Below are 22,661 nucleotides of genomic sequence, written 5' to 3'. Positions count from 1 at the left end.
AACATACCTAAAATTCAATCAATTTCTTCATCTAAATACGTAACATCACATCACTTTTTTACAAGTTAAAGTACACACACTAGTTGCATTTATGTATAAGGCTGTTTCAATAAATAATGTACCTCTTCGAAAGAAATATGTTACGAGTATACACTATACAATCATAAAAGTGTGAGCTCCATTATAGTTGAGGCTACTCACAAAACACGCCGAAAGCTAGACCGTATTCAGCTATAAAAATGAATAAGTAACTTTATTAGAACAGTAAAATAGAATATTAAATCCTCGACACTATCTCTGAGCAACTGCAATGTCACAAAGGCAATCTTCTTCCAAAATATCACAATTCGTAGCTGGTTTATTCGCCAGAGAGCTATTTAGTTGTCGCGTCTGTTATAACTGTCATATAACCGTGATGTAGGGAACAGGTGACTCGAATTATGTTCATATATAACCTTACATACTATTTAGATAAAATATAGGTATGTTATTATGTAGCTCACATACAGCTTTTGAAAGTATTTCAGTTAGAGACTCATCCATGGCCAGCGATAACGCTTTGCGCCACGTTTGCCTCCTATTCTATAATAATAAAATAATTGTTATTCTTCTCTTGAGGAAAATACGTGATCACCCTTCTGTGATTGACAAGCATCACGGGATTTCGGGTTCATGATAAGCTTATTTTCTCACAGTCTTTAACTTTACCGTCATGCACACAGGAAAAATATATATTGGTTTTCGGTGTTGAAATAATCAATCAATCAAATCAATCAAAATATGTTTATTCAATTTAGATGCGTCTTAGGGCATGCTTATGAATGTCAAAAACGTTTACAAAATTCGCGAAAGAGCAAGACTACGCCATCCGTTCGCAAAACTACCAGGAGGCCTTGTTCTGCGAAGAACGGCCAAGAAACTCAGCAAGTTTTACCCTCCCTCTACATTACAATTATTCAAAGGAAAATATCATAAACCACAACGTCATTAAAGTTACATAAGTAAAAAAAAACTGTTCTGTGATTTACCACATTCATCATTACACACATATTCACAACACATCAAAGATAACAAATCAATTTATAAGAATATAATTAGAACTATTGCCAAGCGTTATCTTCTAGGTAGTCATTGACTGTGTAGTAACCTTTACACATTAAGGTTTTTGATATGTGTTTTGAATCTGTAAACAAACAACTCTTAAACTCAAAAATGCAGATTAAATTCTCGCGAACTTTCATCTCTCTGTCTATGTCCTTTTCATTTAGATTTAATAATAATGGTGCCGTCTTTTCACTGAATCACAACAAAAGGTTTTGTAGAAATGTTATTAATTAAGGAGAAAACGTCGGATAAGATAATCTTGTTCCCAAATGCCCTAAGGTAATTCGAAAGATGTATTTCGCGTCTGCACTTTCCGTTCACAATCAACTCGGGAATGACCTGTTTGTAACGAATTTTCTTATGGGAAATGCCTTTAAATTATTTAATATTTTAAGTGTATTTATATGTAAAACATATAAAACTACTAGCAGACCGGCCAAGCGTTGCTGTGGCTAAGGTTTTTGTAATATTACATAATAGCAAACTATTCAAGGGAAACGGTAGGAGAACACCAGTCATCGGGACCACCATGCTTTTCTAGTGGTTATGCCATTAAATTGTAGCTTATGTGAAACGTTGGTACTTTCAACACAGTGACTATCAAATAATAAACAATTATTTTGCGATAAAATAATATTGCTGGTATAAATTGAGATGTAAGCTATCCTATCTTTTAAGTTGGATCAAACTATACACGGTGTGCAAATTTGATTGATATCGGTTCGGTAGTTTAGGAGTCCATAGCGGACAAATAACGTGACACGAAATTTATATATATTAAGATATATTAACGCAATAGAAAATGCCTAAACTTATTAATAATAAAGTTATGGTCATAAAAGATATCTAGTTTCTAATATGAAGTGAAAAAATAGTGTATTTTGAGAAACAGTTGCTTAGTAAGTAATAAAAAAATCCGTGCTCTACCAATCTAATATATCGTGTCGTGTCGCGGTGTTTGTGGTTAAACTCCTCCGAAACGGCTCGACCGATTCTCATGAAATTTTGTGTGCATATTGGGTATGTCTGAGAATCGGACAACATCTATTTTTCATCCCCCTAAATGTTAAGGGTAGTCCCCTTAATTTTTTTTTTTATTTTTAGATATTTTTTTGTTTTTATTTTTTTATGATACAACATTAAAAAATACATACAACCCCTAATTTTCACCTCTCTACCATCAACCCCCATTTTTTTATTATAAATGATATACATGGCAAAACGACGTTTGCCGGATCAGCTAGTGATAATATACAAATTGCAAGGCATACATACATATGTCTTCATTATGCATTGTAAAGGAATATCTAATATGCTTTAATATCGCAGAAAATATTTTTCGAATAATCTTTATTATGAAATAAATATCATAAGGCGATAAACAATGTCACTGCATATACCACTATAAGCCAATATTAAACGCGATGATTCACTTATTAATATTAAACGTAGCATTTTCCACATTTTTGATCAACAACAGTTAAGCTGTACCGAAATGAAGGCTTGTTCACAGTTGAATGAAAAAACCTCGTTAATTTGAGCCGTCCGGAGTAAATTTCGCAATTTAAATTATTATATAAGTGGATAAATTATTTTACATTGGAGTGGTAATGCGGGATGTTTGTAAACTGCCGCCCAGTTTACCGGGGTTTGTTAGTTCAATGAATACAATCAGCGTAACCATTGATTACCTGCCCCCACAAATGAAATATTAGGCAACGGTTCAGCAATTTATTTATTTAGGTTTAAATAATGGGGTCTGCTTAGCAATTATTCTAATTAATTTAGTTGAGGATGAAAGCTGTGTTTTCATGATAAGCATCACTTGTATATTTTAGTAATTAATTTTAAATTAGCTGGTTAGGGCACTTGTATTTTTGTGTATGATACAACGAATAAAAATATAATGGACATTGCGCTGTGAAATTAGATTATTAGAGTCTGGCTAATGAAAGAAGATATTGAATTATTTGAAAACTTTCGGATGGCAACACAGAATATCATTGAATTTCTTAGGTTAGTATGATTTATTGTCTTGATACTTCATGCAATTACTAATTTTTATTTCAATTATATATTTTTTCCGAATAGTTAACAGGTATAATAGCCTAAACTTTGTTTTATTGATTTTTTGGATTCTGATTTTGATTATTCCGAATAAAGTTGTGTTTTATAATAAATATAGTTTTAGTTTTCCATGCAACGCTAGTCATTTTAAGTATCAATAGTAAAAGACTAAATACATTATATATAGTATATGTATATAGTATTTAATTTCATAGTTAATACAGTTACTATCAATGTAAAAAATAATAAAATCAAGTATCAAGTAAGTCAAACTTTTAGGGATACCATATTCAATAAATTGAATTTGCCGCACTTTTTCGTTATCTTCTTTCATTAGCCAGACTCTACCTCGTCTATGATCTATTCTGTTCTTGACTTATGATCGTTTATGAACCTCACACGGGAACAATACTATGCTTTACTGTGCCAAGGGCATATATTGTGTCGTCGGGGGTTAAACACAGGAATTCAATATGCAAAGTCTAATAATCAGGGAAAGTGTATGTCTTAGATTTGTTTAACAAGTATTGATAAATTAAAGCGGAAGTATGAAAATAAACAGAGCACAAGAATTCGGGGTGACCGGAAATTAAAAGGCCCGGATATACAGCTCGTTCGTGTGCACACAAGACATTAAAACATAGCTGAATCGTATTATGTTTTGTATTTAAGATTTTTTTTTGATAAATGTACCTTATTTTTTAATACTGGTAGTTTTTAATAACATTTATTGAGAAGCGTATAGATTTTTCAAAACTGTCTAATATTAAAAGCTTCTTCTATATAAAAAAAAGTGCGTGCTTACAAAGTAGGTACACCTGTCAGAAGTAAATTAATTTTGAACTCTTGTTCATATTTATACAAATCTAAAACTTTAGATTTCCGAGAATTAGAGGAAGGGAAAATGGAAATTATGTTAGGAATTTAATTGTCATTAAATTGTCGAAAATTAATACAAATTATAAATTTATTTATTTGATAACACGTGGCATTTTAATTAACAATTCGTCATTTGAGATTTCAACAAATTATTTTGCATAAAATATAAAATACTAATATTTAATTTTCTCTTTACGAAATTTTAATTTAAAAATAGAATTTCTATAAGATTAACCCTTCTCACTCTCTCTCAATCGATCTCAATCGCTCTCTCCCTTTTCTTCGACAAAAACGCTGCACGCTTCGTGACGTTCCGTAAAAGTTTTATCCTCACGCGCCTAAAGAAGTTTTATTATTTTCTAGCATTTATCAAGAGAAAGCCTAAGAAAAAATTTGAATTGACAGCTGACATACTCACTTGAATTTTGGATCATAAAATGTCAAAACAAATATACAAAATTAATATCGAAGCACGTAATCTTTTCATACCAGATTTTGAATACATATTGTCTGCATACGAAGTTTGTAAATTGTTTTATTTGCGCTCGTAATTATTCCTAACATTAATAAGCGTTTTAATTAAAACTCGGCAAATTGATACACAATAATTTATGATCTCTTGCACGGCTTCCAAGAATTACAAACAAGGAAATGAAATTTTAATTAAAAATTCTCGATACTGTTTCTTTTGTGTATTTGAATAACAAGTTATGGAAGTTTTTAATTAATGCTATCCTTGTTGCATGTGTTTTGTTTTATAAAAACACTTAAATTTTAGCGAGTAATTTAAATTATGATTTCTATTGTGTAAGTTTCATTGTATATTTATCAAGTGGGTTCGTCATATCTAGGTTATGTGAAACAAAGCATTCTAACTAATATGTAGTTATTTATTTCAATGTATATTATTTTATTATATTAATACATTAATAAATAATTGTTTATCACTAATAACTAAAGTGTAGAGTCGTTTTTTTATATCTCTATATATATAAAATTCTCTTGTCGTGTTCGTTCCCATACTCCTCCGAAACGCCTCGACTGATTCTTATGAAATTTTTTATGCATATTCAGTAAGTTTGAGAATTGGCTACTATATATATTTCAAACCCCTAAGTGAAAGGGGTGTCCACCCCAAAAAAAAAATTACGACAATTTTTTTTTGTTTTTTTTTTTATGATACATACAACGCCTAATGTTCACCCCTCTACGATCAATCCCTGTTTTTTATTATTGTAGATAGTTATTTTTATTGAACTAAAAAAATGTTTCCTAGAAATATAATATTTCTACATGGCACAATGACGTTTGCCGGGTCATCTAGTAATTTATAGAATTCGGATCGATATTGTTATAATAGGTGACTTCGTGAGTCAATCATAGAATGATTGACATCGATTTTTGTGTCTTAAACATGTCGATTTACACGTGACCATGTTAGCTTATACTGCACTACACAAAAATGTAGTATTATGGTGCACAGCCGTATTTCGAACATATGACAAAAGTTTGAAATATCGCATGCTGACTGTTTATGGTATAATAATATTGATGTTTATTCGCCTAAACAAAGACGATAAAGTCAAATTAAGCTTCAGTTACTACTCTTTCGTTCCTTCTAGAACCTTTTTTATTATACAATTATACCTATAATAACATTATTTACAACAATTTAACAATAACATTTATTCTGTCTCTTCGCTTCTTTTTGCTGCATTCCTCAGTACGTTAAATATAACCTTATTTCTCGCAGATGACTAGTAATATCATCTGCTAGTCTTTATTCGTATCTTTATTATATTAATAGTAACCATTGAAAATAAAAAATATCTTGAGTAATAAATTCATATTATCTGTGAAACTCTGAAATTCACATTCAAAGCGCCTTTGTATTTGAATACCTAGCACATTCGACATTGGAACATTAATGCGCACAGTTCAATTGAGATTCAGTTAATAAGCCAAGATCAGAGGATCTGATTTCAGTGTCAATCTACGTCAATCAATAATAACAAAGGGATAATGCCTTCAAACATTTCAAGTATGCTTTGTGTTTTGAATATTCTGTTATGTATGTAGGATTTGGGTAGGACGTTTTAATAAATAAAATGCCACTTAATTTTCATATAATAATTCTATTTTAATCACTCCTAATTTACACACAGTAATTAGAGTAATATGAGTCAGGGATAAGCTCGCAAGATACAACTAGTGCACCGAGCCACGCCAGAGCCGTTCCATTGCTTTTGTTACACACTCCCTCTAGAGGGGTGTGTTTAAGCCCGTTCGGGGCTATGCCCCCTTCGGGTGGAGTGACTTCTCGCGCCCTGCTAATACAGGGCGGTACGGGGTCGAGGTTTCTTCTCTTGATGGGGGCTGCAGCGCGCAAGGAGGCGTTGGCCTCAACTCGCTGCGCGCAGCCGATGGGGTCTATTCCGGGGTGTCAAGTCCGGTGGTTTGGGGCCAAGGAGTATTCTCGACTTGGCCCTGGTGTCTCAATGGTTGGTATCGGGCAGCTACGCGGCTCGCGGTCAAGCTCCGCCGGGTGAGACCCCCGGTGGCCCCGGGGGAGGCCCAGCGAGGCGACCAGCGGTCGTAGCCGCGGTTGCTGCCCTGGTGTCACGTCCGGTGGTTGGGGTATCCGCGGAGAATAGCTCACGCGGATACCTGTATTTGTCTGGTGGCCTGGAGTGCCACGGCGCGATGTCCTTGAGGTGGGGATGTTGAGAGGCGTCCGCTCGATCAAACATCCCCTTGGCGAGCCGTGCGACGAACTCGTCGATTGACTCCATCCTCAAGTCCCGCGCTATGGTGGTGTTCCTAACGTAGCGGGGGTCCCCACTGCGCGTCGTAGGTTGATGTTTTGTACGGCGCGCAGTCTCTGGCGGTGGGTCTCCTTTGTGTAGGAGTACCACGCCGGTGCCGCGTACGTTAGGTGTGGGCGCACGTACAGTTTGTAGAGCGCGAGCTTGATTCGGAGGGGTAAGTTGCCGTAGAGTAGGGGGTAGAGCGCGTACGTCGCACCCTTGGCTCTCCCTACTGCCCTGTTGACATGGTGCCGCATTGTGAGTCGCCGGTCTATGGTGACCCCTAAATATGTGACCGGCGTCTTCCACGGCACGTCCTGATCCAGGAATCTCAGGGGCGGCGGCAACTTACTCTGGCCAAAGGCAATCGCCTGTGTCTTGTTAGGGTTGGCGGCTAATCTCCACTTTTCTAGCCACTCTGGCAGGAGGTCCAGAGCGCGTTGGAGCTTAACCGCAGCGTGCTTTATGTTTAGGGATGTGGCCACGTACGCCGTATCGTCTGCGTAGAGGGCCAAGGTGCACCCTTCTGGGCACGGGACGTCGTCAGTATACGTGGCATACAAGATTGGAGACAGCACGCTGCCTTGTGGTACACCCGCCGTGATAGGTCGCGGTCTCGACGCAGCCTCTCCCGTCGCTACGAAAAACGTGCGATCAGTGAGAAAGGCGCGGAGCACGGCGACTATGCGGCGGGGCAGTGGAGACTCGGCGAGCTTCAACACGAGGCCATCGTGCCAGACACGGTCGAAGGCCTTTTCCATGTCCAGCATGACGGCTGCGGCCGCGTTCTTCTTGTTCAGGGCCGTGGCTGCAGTGAAGAGCACCTTCGTCAGCTGCAACGTCGTGCTGTGCTCGCCGCGGAAGCCAAACTGTTCGGGCCTTGGCTGCAGGTAAAGTTGGATCCTCTGCAGCAGCAGCCTCTCGAACAGCTTCGACTGCGTCGAGAGCAGAGTGATGGGCCGGTAGCTCTCAGGTCGGGTAGAGTCCTTCCTGGGCTTCGGTATTAGGATCACCTTGCCCTCTTTCCAGGTCTTCGGGAAGTGGAGGGTCCGGAGGATTCCCGTGAAAAGGCGCGCCAGCGCGACAATCCACCTCATCGGCAGATGGCGCAGCGCCTGGTGGGTGATGCCATCCGGTCCTGGGGCCTTCTTCAGCGGCAGTCGTCGGATCGTCTTCCGCACTTGCGATGGCGAGAAGAAGATCCCGGCTTCGTCAGGTGGGATCGGGCTCGACAACCGGGCCTCGACAGCGCTCTCTACCTCAGCCACACGCGCAGGGGATGTCGCGGTGTTCGGCGAGAATTGGCGCTGGAGGTGTTCGGCGAAGATTTCGGCCCGATCGGTGTCATTGTAGGTAATGACGCCGTTGCTGTCATACAGTGGACGCTTCGGCTCTGGAGTCCGGTAAAGACGGCGGCATAATTGGAAGAGGCGAGTAGGCTCTGTAGTGGCCTCTCCCAGTGAGTGCTCCCACGTGCGCCGCGCGTGTGTCGCCAGTTCGGCCTTGACACGCTCGGCGAGGCGATTCAGCTGCGCCTTCAGCACTGGGCAGCGATTGCGCTGCCACTGCCTCCTGAGTGCGCGCTTCTGCTGGATCAGCTTTTGCACGTAGGGAGCGAGGTCTGGGCGTATGACCTCCGGCGGACGCGTCGTGGTAGCTTCCGCCAGAGCCGCCTGGAGTTGTCGCGTCATGGACTCCGCCATGTCGTCAACGGCGCCTGGTGTCGTGTCCGGTGGGCCGGGTGCAGGGGTATCTCCAACGATGGACTCGAAGGCGTTCCAGTCGGTGACCCTGCAGGTGCGCGCAGGCGGGGATGGTGCCCCCGCGACGATGCACAGCACTGGCTGGTGGTCCGACTGGAATTCGTCCATCAGTACCTCCTGCGCCAGGTGGAGGCCAGGCCGGTTGTGCACCACCAAATCTATGATGTCCGGCCTGTGGGCGTCGATCCTTGGGTAGTGTGTGGCGTCTCCTGGCCCGCACACGGTGTAGCCACGAGTCTCGGCGTGGTGCAGAAGCCGGGTCCCCCGCGGGCTGTTGGAGTGCGAGTGCCAGCTGATGTGCTTGGCATTCCAGTCGCCCGCGAGGATTGTTGGCCTCTGGCTGAGTGTAGCCTCCAATTCGGCCGGGATGAAGTTATGGCCAGGGGGAGCGTAGATGGCCAACACTTCTGTGGGCTGGCCACCCAATTCCAGCTCTACCCCCAGCGTCAGAATGCCAGTACGGTTTGTGGCCTGGATGGCACGATGAGGAATCCTCCTTCTAATCAGTACCGCCAGGCCACGTATGGGCGCCCCGTTGGTTGCCTGGTGCTCTTCGCGGTAGACGAAGTAGCCCGCAGCACTCAGGCGGTCGGTGGGGCGCAATTTTGTCTCGGAGATAAGCGCCACATCCACGTCTTGAGTGCGCAAGATGTGGCGCAGGTGATGGCCTTTTCCCCGAAGGCCTTCGGCGTTCCAGTGTAGGAGGCGTAAGTTCATCTTCTTTGTTTTCTTACGCCTCGACTGCGCCCTCGGCGTCCTGCATGATGATCGGACGGGGGCGGGTATAGGGCGCCCATTAATTCGTTGACCGCCCTGTCAACCGCTGTTGCGATCGCCGCCTCAATGGAAGGCGTTAGGCCCCCCAGTGGGCCCCCACTGTGGGGGCGTGCGGCTCGCTGTCCGGCGGCTCTGGTGGCTCCATCGGCTGGAGCGGAGTCGGCGGCGGCCCTACTGGGGCCAGCCTCGGCTTGCGCAGAAAACTCCGCGCGCGGGGGGGCGGGGGGTTGCAACCCCCCCCGACCTCTCCTACCTCTGGGGCGCCTGCGCTGACCTCGCAGGGGCTCCGTAGGGTAGGAGATGATGTCTACATCTCGATGGTACGAAACGTGCTGCCCATGGGCGCGCGGCTCAGCCTGCGCTTGCGTGCGCGGCTCGTCTCCATGCTTTGCGGGCGCAGGGGCAGAAGCGCCATGTGCGCCATGCGCGCCATGCGCGTCACGCGCGCTCTGCGCGCCATGCGCACCACGCGCGCCCCGCGCGCCACTTGCGCCAGGTGCGCCATGTGCGCCGCGCGCCTTCGAGGCGCCCATGCCCCGTGTGGTGTGTGCCACTGTGCCTGCGCGCTTATTGCGCGCCTCCTCCTTTAGCACAGGGCACGTGCTATGGTTCGCCGGGTGCGCCCCCTTGCAGTTGACGCACTTCGGCGTTGCCCCCTTTGGCAGGGGGCAATCTGTGGCGTGGTGTCCCTCCCCGCACCTCACACAGGCTAAGGCCCGGTGGCATTGGTGCGAAGAGTGTCTAAATCCCTGGCACCGGTGACATTGGGCGGGGCCCCTTTTGCCCCGCCAAGACTCGATCGTGACCCCCGGTATACACAGCAACTCCTTGATGCCATATATAGCGGGGGTGAGGTCGGGGGTGCGGCGCAGAATAACCAGGAAGATACACCCCGGTCTACCCTTCCTGGCGCGTATGGGCTGAGCATGTTCCGGCTCAAACCCGAGGTCACGCAGCTCTGCCATGATGGCCTCGGGCTCCGTGTCCGCCGGAACGCCCCGCACTGCCACCTTTAGCTGCCTCTCTGCTGGTAGGGAGTATGAAAAGTAAACGACGTTGACGCCGCTACTCTCCAACTCCCCAAGGTACCGCTGCACCACACGGTACTCTTCCTCGTCTTCTGGGATGATTTTCAGCCCCTGTCCAAAAGCGCGCGCGTTGACCGTGCGCCCGAGTCTTTTTTTCATCTCCCTGACATGTACCGTCCAGTCAGGGAGGGACTCGATCACAAACGGCGGATATTTCGGCTTCGATGCGGCGGGGGGCAGGGGTGCGAGGGGGGGCCGGCGGGCTACTGCCGGCGAAGCGGTCGTCGCGGCGTATGAATTCGCCGCGTCTTGCGGCGTTGATTGAGCCGTCGCTTGTGGGGGTGCGGGAGGCACCGTGGTGGGCGTCATGCCCATGGGCGAGGCGGTCGTCAATTTATTCGTGCCCGCCGTGTCCTGCGGCTCTTTTTGAGCCGTCACTTGATGGGGTGCGGGGGGCGCCATGGTGGGCGTCATGCCCATGGGCGCATCCGCCAGGCGACGACAACGCGGGTCTCTCTGAGACAACGGCGCCTGCGGTTGCGGCGGCATCCGATGGCGGCATATGGTGGGAGATGGCGGCGTCGTCTGTGCGCACATGCGCTTGGGCGCCGTCCCGGCGGCGTCCTCGTAAAAGTCCTGCGGCGGCGGGCGGCGTAAGGAGAAATTATGCGCTCGCCTCGCTTCGGCGAGCGCATTGTGTTCGTCGCTTGATAGCGGCGATGTCATGACACCCTGCTCCAGTAGGCGCCTGCGGGTCTGTGAGAGGTACTCGCACATGGCACGTGCGAGCCCGTCCGTTGCGTACCGGCCTATGATTGTCTGCGCAACAAAAAACGCATCCAACTCATATCCGGCCCGCGCGGATACGGGCTGCAAAGGCCGCAGGTCGCCCTCTAGGTACGCGATCAGCTCTTCAGGATCGCGCCCATGGGCAGGGTTGTCGCCTTGATAAGATAGGTCTGATAAATCTTTACTTACAGGATTTATTATTTGATGAGGTTGAGGTCGGTGCGGGGTGGCGACAAGGGCCCTCTCGTCGTCCGTATACCGCGACGAGAGCTGCGGCCTAAAATCGCCACCGTGGGCACTTACACTTTCACTTTCACTTAAGTTTACATTTAAATTTGCATTTAAATTTACATCCGAGGTCGTACGCGATATTCCGCGTTGGTCACTAAATTCCTCCGCGGGGGAGGGGTTGTGGGGGGCCGCTGCGTCGGGGTATACGTCAGCCGTATACCGCGACGAGAGCTGTTCGTAGGAAATGTTTTTATTTACACTGTCTTCGGCTCCCGGTCCCAGGGCTCGATCGCTACGCGAGCGAGAGTCAAACCTGGGCCGGTCTGCCATACGCGACGCGGGTGTAATTGTGGTTGACGACGGCGGCGGCGGCGCGGCTCCACCGCGCGAGCGGGAGCGTTCTTTGGCGCGCGGGCCAGACTCGTCGCGACGGGATCTTCGCTCCATGGCGGGAGCTGGAGTCTGCCAGGCACAGCCTGGACACCTTAGTTTGGTCCGCGCATGCGCATCCCCCGGTGAGACCCGCTGGTGGGAAGCCGGGATAGGCGCAGCACTTTCCTTACCTTGGTGCCGGCGTAGTATTTCGTGCAGGCGGCTCCCTCGTTCGGTGTTTGTTATTATCTTTACTTAATAAAGATTTTAAACAAAACGCGATAAAAGACAAGGCTCGTGTGCTCAACAGGGTGGCAGACAGCTGTACCTGCCAGAGCCGAGACTGCCTGCGTAAGGCCCGCTCCGCCATTTATAACGACAGACTCAGTAGTGGGGAGAGTGGGGAGACTTGAAGAACCGGCTGTGACGTGCTCGATGCAGGTGTTGTTTGCTATAGGCGCGTACGGCGGTACAGGCGCCGACACGGCCATACTGACATGCGTGCGTCCTCGCACGCGCCTCATCCCATATCTCTGTTACATCAGTTACATAAATTAAGGCGCATAATTTTGGTCTGGTTCAAAGCCCTGCAAAACCATAACAATTAGTCATTTCTGCTAGTCCGGAATTTACATTCCCTGTAGCCATAGCCATTGCATAATTTTGGTCTAGCTCAAAGCTCTGCAAAAATAAAACAATTAGTCATTTCTGCTAGTCCGGAATTTACATTCCCTGTAGCCATAGCCACTGCATAATTTTGGTCTAGCTCAAAGCCCTGCAAAATTAAAACAATCCGTATTTTTTTTTTAACATGTGCCCTGCAACATTATTGGACCGGCATTAGCCCTTCAATAATATTGGACTGGCAACCCCTTTTTTTTTATCATGTGCCCTGCAACACTATTGGACCGGCCTTAAGCCCTTCAACAATGCTGGACTAGCAACCTATTTTTAACATGTGCCCTGCAACATTATTGGACCGGCATTAGCCCTTCAATAATATTGGACTGGCAACCCCTTTTTTTTATCATGTGCCCTGCAACACTATTGGACCGGCCTTAAGCCCTTCAATAATGTTGGGCTGGCAACCTCTTCTTTTTCTTTTTTTTTTTTTACTTGTGCCCTGCAACATCATTGGACTGGCCTAAGCCCTTCAACAATGTTGGACTGGTAACTTTTTTTTTTTCCATAAACATAACAAGCGCCTCTAAAAGGACGGAACTTTTTCCGTTCTACTTCAGTCATTGATTTTGCAAAGTTCGAAATTAATATTTCCCGAATGCTCTGCCAGGTCATTTGATTAGGCTGTATAATTGTGAGGCATGACCTTTAAAACAGTGAATACCAGCAATAATCAAATCAACGCCTTCTAACTTCTTCTTGTCAATAATTATGTCATTTAAAGTGCACCAATTGGTTATGTCTGAATCGGTTTCATCCGGGTCAAATGGCACCAACTTGATAGGTATTGATGAATCCACAGTTGAGAATTTAAACTATCTGCAATTTTCTTAAAAATGGCTTCCATGCCAGTAGAGAAAAGATACAGTTTGCGGTGGTCGGACACCACCTCTCCACCCACTCTCGAACCGTACGCAGACCTCACTCAAACGCCATCTCTTAAAGAGACAGCTTTGACGCTTTTTAACAGCTAATAACGACATCTATGATTGCTTAAACGTAACCTCGCCGACACGGTCACCCTGCCGCATCACACGTCCTCGTGTGCTCTCGAAAAGAAAATCCACAGGTCATCAATTCTCAGACTCGGTCATTCTGACCAAATAAGACGAATCATTAGAAATGTTAATGACACAAATCATCAATCACTAAAGGTCAGTACTTTCACACGGTAGTTTTACTCGAAGTCGAGCAAAAAACAACGTGTGGACCACAAAACTCACAGCTCGAAGGCTCGCACCGAGCCAGCTCGATGGAATTAATTGAAAGTAATTTCCTTCTACCCTTCTACCCTACTCGAAGCGAGCCGTCAATCTTGACTCGAACGAGTGTACGTGACTGCGTGTGGCGCGAGACGAGCGTCAGTCTGGTATTGTTTATTGTAATTCTTCATATAGCTCTGGAGGCATCCTTAAATAATTGTTATAACCTTCAGGACATACTCGTAGCTCTTCAATCAAGTTCACGTGGCTGTAATCAGAACGGCGATCTAACCAATGTTTAACCCAGTACCTCCTTTTACGTTTTTTTTTTCTTTTCATTTTCTTTGATTTTCTTATAAAACACTGTGAGACTTGCTAAATACAGCCACCGTCTCCTTTGTTACACAGACATCCTTTGGCTCGAATGGTTCGGTGAATACTGAACGGCGCGCTTCACTCGATAGATCAATGCTCAATGTGTGAACGAAAGCCCATGCCATGGTTTCACTCGACAGTTTAGCTCAATCGAACAATACCGCACGCGAGCACTGACCTTAAAAACGTGACGTTACATCCACGTTTACACTATCAGTTCTTTACACATAACAGCTAATAAAAATAATCGATGCGAAAATGCTGAAGGTCTATTATGGTCATTATCACGATCTTAACAGAATCAATCAAAATCAACAGAATCAACACATTGCTTAATTTCAACACACACTGGCGTCACCAAACGCCATGGCAATGTACCTCTATCGAGCACAAGCCACCACATCGGGGCACGCCTCCCTCGAGCATCCCCACAAAAATGCCTCCATCAAGAATTACACCGGTGCCTCCATCGAGCACTATTAAGCATTGTGTTGACTACCACTAGGCCCATCAGCCTCAACATCTACTTCGTTACATCACAATCATCTATCACAACTTGACCTTCAGACATTTCTCGAAAACGATCATGGGCGTACTTGAATGTCCGTTTAGAGTCTAAAGCTTTAATAAGATAGCGATCACCATCAAAGGCTTCAGATACTTTGAACGGCCCTTTGTACTTAGAGTCAAGTTTTGTCTGGTTAAGCTCTTCGTTTTTTTTTTTTTTAAACACTATGTCACCCTAACCTTGGTCGAGTCAACACACGAGAACTTGCACAGTACTATTTACCCTAGGGTATCCTATACCAGTCAAAGACACGGTCTCGTGTGACCGCCTGCCTCTAAATTTCCAAGAAATCGTTTCTTTCATTCTGAACCCTAATCGTAACAAAATGAAAACTGCTCACCCGAGTGACTCAACCTTCCTAGGGGTGCTGCAACTTTGCACAGATCCACGTGACGCAATTTCAGTTGTAAACGCCAAATGTTAAACACGCGTTTCACATTGTGAAAGATGTGCGAGAACACTCGAAACGACTATTTCCTCGGTAGTCATATTTTTTCATCTTGCCATTATTCGCCATCTTTAGGTTTGGCGTTATTTAAATTTAATAGAAATGGGGCGGCGGTATCCTGATAGTCGTACCTTAAGATAAAAAGCGCCTTAAATTCGGTCCACCATTCCAGGAAAAGCCACTCGTGAAAGGCACGCCGATGCTTGACCTTTCAGAGCCTTGCTCAGGGCGATAACAAGAGAAGCACCTTGCATTTCTTCGCTCCTCCATGCACATGCTCGCTGTCGTAATCCATGTGCGGATTAAAATCGGGTAAATGCATCGCTTCGTTAAGTTGAGGGGTTTTCATGTTCTCCAATAACGCCATGAAATTCTGTTTCTGAGCTTCTAACAATCGCTGTCATTTTTCGTTGCTGTCACCGCCATGTGGGTCGTGTGGTTATATCCCACTTCTGATGTAGGATTTGGGTAGGACGTTTTAATAAATAAAATGCCACTTAATTTTCATATAATAATTCTATTTTAATCACTCCTAATTTACACACAGTAATTAGAGTAATATGAGTCAGGGATAAGCTCGCAAGATACAACTAGTGCACCGAGCCACGCCAGAGCCGAGACTGCCTGCGTAAGGCCCGCTCCGCCATTTATAACGACAGACTCAGTAGTGGGGAGAGTGGGGAGACTTGAAGAACCGGCTGTGACGTGCTCGATGCAGGTGTTGTTTGCTATAGGCGCGTACGGCGGTACAGGCGCCGACATGTATATTAAAATGTTTATGAAGTCTCCTCTCTGACTTTAATACCTTCATTGTAGCATCACACTTATAACAAAGGAAAGAAGGTAACGAAAAATCGCGGCAAATTCAAATTTTTTTAGTATGGTATCCCTAAAAGTTTGAAATATTTTGTGGATTAAACTTACTTGATACTTGGTTTTGTTTTATTATTTTTGGTAGTAACTGTATACTGTACTGTGTAGTTTACATTGGTAGTAACTGTATTTCTATGAAATTAAATACCATACGTATTTAGTATTTTACTATTGATACTTAAAATGACTAGCATTGCATGGAACTAAAACTATATTTATAAACACAATTTTATTCGGAATAATTAAAATCAGAATCAAAAAAATCAATAAAACAAAGTTAAGGCCCTGTATAGTAAGTGTATACCTGTTAACTATTCGGAAAAAATATATAATAGAAATAAAAATGAGTAATTGCATGAAGTATCAAGACACTAAATCATACTAACCTAAGAAATTCAATGATATTCTGTGTTGCCATCCGAAAGTTTTCAAATAATTAAATTTTATTCTTTCATTAGCCAGACTTTTATAATATTTAAACATTTTTGACAAGTAGGCTATCACAGCTGGAAGAGCGAGAGAGGTATAGATTTCAATGGTTATTTTCAGAAAAACAAATAATAAAAACTCTTTGGCGAAAGTTACCTTTGGGCTAGGATGCTATAACTCTGATATTCTATGTTTAAAATATTTCGCAATAGAATTAACTTGATGTTCGTAATTCAAATACATATTACATACGAGATTCGATAAAATTACTATTCTATACACAACGTAGTGACACTGTTTCCACAGTATAATATAGCAATTTTGCGTAAGTGACGGGATTCGTAGTGTATTATCCCGACTTGCCACGCTTATGTTAATACGAACCTCAGTTAACCGCAAGGTAATATACGTGAACCTGCAAATCCCGAGTGTGATATGACATCATTAAAAATTAACTAGACTTGGTATAAAATATTTATTTTGGGACATGAACAGCTCTAGGGACAAGTTTTTCAGCAAACTTCTACATACATTTACTTGGGCCACGCTACTGTGGTTTTATTAATTTTGTACTGATTCTATGCGCTTTGAGATATCAATTTGCGGTAACAAAATAAAAACATCTACATCATGTCTCCATGTGTCTCCTGGTATACGAGACACAATGATATATTTTTATCATCCAAGTACTAATCCACATTTATTTAGGGTCCTTCAAGAAAAACTCGCTAGTCCTTTGACATTGAGATTTTCATGGGCGGCAGGTATCACTGAACATCAGTTGAGCCTCCTGCCCGTTGGCTCCCTGTTCTATAAAAAAAAGGTGGAATTATATTAATTGTGGTTTACTTTGATATAAGGATATGAAGAAACTAATACATTCGTTTATAGAAGTCAGTCTTATTATTAAGGAAAGTACTCTTTCGTCTTCTAAAGTTGAGAGTGCTTTAATTTATGCAGTTTAACTGAAACGCTATTAGGACTAGTGTTATGCCTTGTAGTAGAAAATCTTAATATATATAAATTACGTGTCACGTTGTTTGTCCGCGATGAACTCCTAAACTACCGAAGCGATATCAATCAAATTTGCACACCGTGTGTAGTTTGATCCAACTTAAAAGATAGATAGCTTACATCTCAATTTATACCCGCAATATTATTTTATTGCAAAATATATGTTTATTATTTGATAGTCACAATTGTAACAGATGGCGCTGTGTTGAAAGTACCAACGTTTCACATAAGCTACAATTTGATGGCATAACCACCAAAAAAGCATGGTGGTCCCATGGCTGGTGTTCTCCTACGGTTTCCCTTGAATAGTTTGCTACTATGTAATATAACAAAAACCTTAGCCACAGCAACGCTTGGCCGGTCTGCTAGTATTATATAAAAAGTAATGTCTCACACATGTGAGTTTGAAGTAGGTACATTTACATACTATATAGTATTGTCATTTTATTCCTATATTTAATGACTTAATCAAAATTAATGGTACTTTTACGAGTGCGAGTCATAAAACTTACGAATGGTTTCATTATTAATAGGCAATTTGTGTTTACGCTTCAGTAGCACTCAATTTTACTCGCCTAAGATAACGTGATTTTATAGCGAGTGACAATTTTATTACGGGGTGCACGAATATAGGCGGGATCTCGTAAAATATGTCTAGCAGTATTTTTTTTTAAAGACAATTCACACCAACTGACCTAGTCCCATGCTAAGCTGGTGAAGCTTGTTTTATGGGTACTAAGCAACGGATATACATAGATATTATAGATAGATAGACATATAAATACATATTTAAACACCCATGACCTAAGCACAACACCAAATGCTCATCACATCGATGTTCGTCTCAGCCGGGGATCGAACCCGGGACCCATGGATTCGCAGTCAGGGGTACTAATCACTAGACCAATGAGTCGTAGTATGTTTTATTATTTTATACCTTTGTTAGTAGGGTGTTTAAAAATTCTAATAAAATACGACATAGCATTTGTATTAATAGTTTGCCATATGATTTATGTTTAACTGACTTTTAGAACGCCGTAAAGGAGGTTTACAATTAAACATATATTTTTTTAGATGTCCCTTGTCTAATGAAGATTATTCATTAGACAAAGGACATCTAAAAAAATCATAATCAACGACCACCAAACATTTGCGTGACATGGATTTCCCCACCCCTTCCATATAAATTAACTAATTAACATTTTATATCAGTTATCTTAGTAAAACAAGGCCAATAAATAATAATAATAATAATATAACTTTATTTTATTAGATAAAAATACAAACACATATACGACCTTAATTGGAAATAATAAAATAAAACGTTGTATTTATATTTATATGGACCGCCTACGGGAAAGGGCCTCCTCCAAGGCGTTCCACAACCAACCAATTCGACTTAGGGTCCTTCAAGAAAAGAGCGTGCCAATTCCTAAAAGGCCGGCAACGCACTTGCGAGCCGATATAACTTAACATCAGATGAGCCTTATGCCCGTTTGCCCCCTGTTTTATAAAAAAATGTTTTTCTATTTTCTGCTATCTGCCATCTTTACCCCGCCGTCATCGCAAATTCGTCTGTCATTCTGGCACAAGGTCGGCCTCTCGATATTGTGCCTCGTGGCCCTGTCTATTTTACCAGTATTTGTGTCCACCCGCCATTGTTGTACTTAGCCACGTGTCCTGCCCATTTCCATATTCTTTGAAGGGAGAATGTTAGTGAATCAGTGATCTTTGTTCTTTATCGGATATCTGTATTTCTTAATATGTCCTTTTGCTTGATGCCATAGTAACTTCTCTACATTATTCTTTGTGATTGATTTTGTTTTTTTTAAAATCAATCGTCCAAGTCTGCCAACAGTACGTAAGACAGGGCAGAATTTGCATCCATATCCAGGCCAGGCGAATCAATACATAGAAATATTGTTATTTAATAATTTGCGTTCATTTTCAAAGGAATTTTGAGTTATATGTTGGTGAAGCACCAACTTCCTTTTTTGGTCTAAGACTTGCCAGTTTCCTCACGATGTTTTCCTTCACCGTACGAGCGAGTGTTTGACAGAAACTCCATTGGTGCAGCCAGGGTTCAAACTTACAACATCAGGAATAAGAGTCACACTCTGAAGCCAGTAGGTCAATACTACTATGACCTAATAAGAACAGTTAACATGTCTCTGAAATGAAGTCGGTTTTTGGTTTTTCTTGTTTTTTCTTAAAGTCTTTCTTAAAACCTCTGCTAAAATAGTTTTTACGAAACTTTTCGCTTTTAATAATGTGTCATCATACGCTTTTAATAGTTATGCTTTTACTTTTCTTCACATCGTCTCTAAACATAAACTGTTTTTGATAATTATCAATTAATTTGCTAACTGATAAAAACATAGGATCTAAATGCTGCATGTATATAAATAAGTTAAACGGGTAATAATTAACACTTATATTTTTTATTGATTTTTATTATTATGTAGTTTTAAAATATTGTAGATACTATACAGTATTTGTGTGTTGAAAGAATTTATCATAAATACAAAAATTTATCTTATTTATAAAACAATTCAAATAAGAAAAATCATTTTATAGTTTTAAAGCATTCCAAAGTGCTCATTGTCTGTTTTATTTAATGAATTGTTTTCCACGATTTCCATTATTGAGTTCTAACTTAGCTAAGAAATTTTTTTTAAGTTGGAAAAGGATATTAATTAATCTCAGTATAAAGTAATGAATTACTAAGTATTACGTTCAGTTTTGTTTAACATTAAAACTTGCGGTATACAAAGATATTCTTTTTCAAAGGAAACTCTCGTAGCGGTAGATAAACTTAAATAGGGTACGGGTAAAACATAACCTAGAAACGGTTTTGTTGCGATACAGGTGTTCGCTGGTTTTAATCTCCTAATGGGTGTGCTCACAGGTCGTTGCCCTCGCAAATGCTGTCTAGTTAAAAAGTTTACTTATTTCCACTGTTTAATTACGACTGATTATTTTACCTGCTTCGAATTTTAAAACTCTTTAATTATGGTAAGTGATTTTTATGAAACGATGTTTGTGGATGTCGAGGAACTTTTTACCTTGGACGTATGTTGACATATTAAACACGACCTGATACGAGAATTGGTCCGCGTAAAAGTCAGTTTTATTATTATTAATTCTATGCAATCAACAGAAGAATGGATACTTTATTTATTTATTTATTTGCAGTAACTGTATTCCTACAGCTACTCACTAAACAATATCCAAACAATTACATTGTACACAAAAGCCAAAAACGGAATACACATTCAAACATAAACAAACCACAGTTTCATATATATATATATACAAAAAATATAACAAAGTATATATGTATTAATAATAAATTCTAAGTTCTAAGATTCATTGATCATAATAATATATATTTAATATAAAGGAAGAATAACAAAGCCATTATTAATAAAAGATACCAGAGTTATTTAAATTATTTTTTAAACATTTTTTAGTTAGATTAAATATATTTGCGGGTAATTTGTGTTACAATCTGAAGGTATACGATACATGACTGAGTTACGTAAATAGTTTGAATTAGACCGAGGAATTTTAAAAAGTTGGGTTTGCCTTGTATTGTATGAAGAAGGAGTGTGATAATAGTAAAAGCACAAGACAACAAGTCAGGACAGTCAATTAAACCGTTGCAAATAGCGTTTTAAATAAGAACATTAGAAAACTGACATATCTTATGTCAGTTTTCTAATTAATAAAAGCATAATGTTGTTTTGTTAAAAAACGGTATTATAATGTTGTACATGTATGACGAATAAAACTCCGATGTGATGCTGAAATAATTATACTCGTAGAAACAACATTTTGAGAATGTAATTTCATAAAAATGGAAGGATTTTTATGAAATTACATTCTACAACAATTATTTTAATCAAAATTCTTATTCCAAAAATATTCTAACAAAAATTCTTGTAAAAATTCGCGTCTTTTCCACAGACTAACCAACTCAATATTACAATTAAATAAAACTTCACTTTGACACGTGACAGATAATTAAAAATCTAAAATAAATATGTGTTTCTTTACATTAAGCATTCCACAGTACTTGAGATCTTTTCCCCGCAGTTGATTTAAAAACTCCAAAGTGTATTATAATTGTTAACTCGGTATAGATAGTTCTACAGTGCACTTAAATTAATATATAACAAAGTTTAATACCCTTATTTGCCTCGTACTAATCGCTATCGCATAAATCAGCACGTATAGAGTTTACCACTTACTCGTAACTCGACCGAATGTCTTAAGTTGTCTTATGGCTTTACAAACTAGCGCATTGACTAGACCTAAGTGCTCTATCGTCTTACAACTTTGTTACTAGCTATTAACGTTCGCTTATAAACTTCGTTGTGGTCAGCTGTTTTGAAATATTATATGCAGTGTAGCGTTTGTAGTACCTCGTTTGTGGGTACCAGAGGTATTAACTTCGTACTTTGTTCATGAAGTATTCTATAAGTTCGATAAATAGTAACCGTTGCCCTTATACTCGTACACTAATGTTGCTAGGTGAATAAGGTTTTTAGTATTTAATTAATAAGAATATTTAATATTAATAATTGTAGTATTACACCACCACTAATTAATTTTAATTCACATTATTTATTCTATTTAAACAAAAGCTTTATACTAAGTGGTTAAAGTAGCTGAATTTATGTGTACACGTGTAATCCAAACAATATTATTAGCTTATCTTATCTTCTCTTAATCTATGTTTGATATGATTACATTTATACAATTAAATATTGAGATAAATATTTGTTTTCTGGTACTGTAGAAAGAAGGTAGAAGAATTACAGTATTGCAACATTTTAACTCACGTGAAAGCTGCATTTTAATATATTAAACTAATTTTCAATTAATGCGTTGATCTATTTTAGTTCTATTTTTTATTCTGTAGTCGTTTCCTTTAAACGTTTGTTATTCGAATTGTACTAAAGAGCGCTTAATATATTCAACGGAACTTAATTCCCAACAGTTTAATATGAAAGCACTTGATTCTATCTAAATAGGCTCGAGCGCTATCTAAAGGTGGGTACAGACTGGTGAAACGTAACATGCAATGTGTCATGCAATGAAAGAATTTACCGTACACATTGCTGCAATGTATCATGAAAGGTAACACACATTGTAACAATTTCTCATAGTTTGGACGTCTTGTGCGCGCGAAATGTGCATTTCACGCGCACGCTACGAGCATTACAAGCCGCGCGCGGAGCGATCCGTG

Source organism: Pieris napi, chromosome 21 (assembly GCF_905475465.1).
Source record: "Pieris napi chromosome 21, ilPieNapi1.2, whole genome shotgun sequence".
NCBI lineage: Eukaryota > Metazoa > Arthropoda > Insecta > Lepidoptera > Pieridae > Pieris > Pieris napi.
This window is presented reverse-complemented; position numbering follows the sequence as displayed.